At 49.8% G+C, this 2,500-nt stretch overlaps 1 non-coding gene across 1 annotated transcript in view; it reads left to right on the top strand.

The window, feature by feature from the left end:
* Nucleotides 1-2,349: 2,349 nt before the first annotated feature.
* LOC131933093 (small subunit ribosomal RNA) overlaps nt 2,350-2,500 on the top strand; it is a 1,846-nt gene continuing 1,695 nt past the window's right edge. The window contains exon 1 of the ribosomal RNA XR_009384846.1: nt 2,350-2,500. This exon is cut by the window's right edge and continues 1,695 nt beyond it. This is a non-coding gene — a ribosomal RNA (small subunit ribosomal RNA).

Below are 2,500 nucleotides of genomic sequence, written 5' to 3' on the forward strand. Positions count from 1 at the left end.
ACTCCCAAAACAACAATACACATACATATTAGTACTATGGTGAATTGTAGTTGTATTAGGACCGTAATTATAGTTAATTAAGGAACCATTCATTGTCTTCGCTCTGTTATGTACGTCGTCGTTTAATCGACACGGCATATTTGGCTTGAATCTAGAAAAATTCAAACTCTAACCCTAAGGTAGACAGGCAGGGTAAATAAATGTGGGTGATCTCTCATAAAATTGTCTTCTAGGAATTATTTTTATATAGACTATCTTTTCTGTAGAGTTTAAGTGGACAAGCGCGGACGAAATAGAGCGCAAAATTTAAAATGAATTAAAAATTTTCATCAGACCGGAAGTAGGCATAACCTAGGCGCCATGTTTCCGTCGTACAAGTTTTCACCGTTGCAGTCACCGTTTCAATCGCTCTTCGTGTGGACGTGTATTATTTCTAGTCATGTGTTGTGTAGATGATTCGCTTAAGGTAGGTGTTCGGACTTATTTCTTTAATATTAATTAAACCGTATTTGCCTTGTCGGCCTTAAAATAAAGCTATTTTTTTTTCATCGCAATCGAAGTGTTAGATCTAGAATCTAGTTCCCGCCTCCGCTTCGCTAATTCGACTTAATGTAACTATGACACAACTATTAAATCTAGAGTCTCTATTTTAATTAAATAATTAGGAATTCTATCTCTAGATGATATCTAATCTATTCCCACACGTGTGTGCAAGTAGGATTTAACGTCAGAACAGGTGTGGTGGTCTAGGCGTCGCTATTTTTGACGGTAGGAATTTTTTTTTTAAATTCGTAAAATTTTATATAGACTTTATATAGCAATTTACTAAGACCGACCCTAACGCCCAGTAAATATTTAATTACCACATTGTTATGGACACGGTGTATTAGGTAGGGCCGAGGGCTATCCATAGGTACCAATTTTTAAATTTTGTGACAATTAGGAGCCGAGTTATAAAATAAATTTAAAATACTGGTTCTGGTCTTAGACTTTATATAGCAATTTACTAAGACCGACCTTAATACCCATTAATTATTTAATTAGCGCATAGTTATGGACATCCTGTATTAGGTTGGGCCCAGGGCTATCCGTAGGTACCAAGTTTATAATTTTGTGACGATTATTAGTCGAGTTATAAAATAAATAAAAAAAACTGGTTCTGGTTTGCACTACATTTCTTTCTTCTTTAACGGCGGACTCCCGGTCCAGCCCCATGGGTTACCCGTGAGCCGGGGCCTCGTTAGCCTGGACGGCTCCGATGTGACCGCGGATTGTTGTGGCCCGCCTCAGCCCGAGTCGAGATCACCCTTCCGATCGAAGGTGGACGCCATAGGGCGCCCGGGATAGCCCGGGGCGCTGTTCGTCACCCGAGCGCAGGGGCGCCGGGAGACGCCCCCGGTGAAGTTTGGCGGGTGATTCTGGTAGAGCTCCCCACCCCGATCGCAGGACACCCCTCGCCGCCCGCCCAGGTGTCGAGGTGGCCGCGGGGGAACTCGGGGCGTTTTGGCTCCCCCTTGTGCCGGAGCGGCGCCCTCGGTCCCAGAACGCCCCTGGCGGGTGATTCGCATGCCCCCTGGGGTGGGGAACGCGGGTGGGTGGTCGTAAAGCGTGTAACCGCAGTGGGGGCGGCCCCTTAGTCGGGGGCGCCAAAGTTGGCACCCCACCTGGGGCGCCCCCCGGAAGTGTGGCGCCCGCGCGAGTGAGCCCCGTAGATGCGCCCCGACACCCCCGCGCCGCCCCCCGGGTCGCGGCACCCCCGGCGCCCTCCGTGCGGGCTCCCCTCATGGGGCGGCACCCCGGTCCTCCCCGAGACTATGTACCCCGATTTTTCGGTTTAACACTAGAGGTATGGGCAGAAATACGGCGGTTAAAACGGTCTGTATCTACTATTGTGGAGGTGAGTGTCGGTGAAGCCTCTATGTGACGCTAGGATCCGCGCTCCCTCGCAGCCAGCGACATGTGCCCGATCTGACCGTGCGTGGCTCAGTCTCCCGACTAGCTTCCCGGTAAAATGCGGGCTCGGCGCGCAGGTCGCGCCAGTGAAGGTAAAAGTACGTGTCCGTAGCGTGAAGCCAGCGGCGACGCGCAGTGCTAACGCAACCAAGCAGTATTGGTGGCTCGATAAAAGTCTCGCACTGGCCCAGCCCTCGGAACGGGCGACGGGTCTGCAAAACGCAGTCGGCTCGATGCAAATCGAGAGATTTCCCGGCGACGCCGTGTTTACGGTGAAGGGGGAAATGTGAGCGGTCCGATGTGAAAAAATCCGGGAATGCCGGGATCCGTTCTCTCGCTAGAGCGTTGTCTCCCGTCCCGCGATGTGTTGTGGAAAAACGTCTCGCAAACGATAGCTATCTGGTTGATCCTGCCAGTAGTCATATGCTTGTCTCAAAGATTAAGCCATGCATGTCTAAGTTCACACTGTCCCATGGTGAAACCGCGAATGGCTCATTAAATCAGTCGAGGTTCCTTAGATGACACGATCCTACTTGGATAACTGTGG

Source organism: Physella acuta, unplaced genomic scaffold (genome assembly GCF_028476545.2).
Source record: "Physella acuta isolate Inbredline_101_S28 unplaced genomic scaffold, ASM2847654v3 ptg002363l, whole genome shotgun sequence".
In the NCBI taxonomy this organism is placed as follows: Eukaryota; Metazoa; Mollusca; class Gastropoda; family Physidae; genus Physella; species Physella acuta.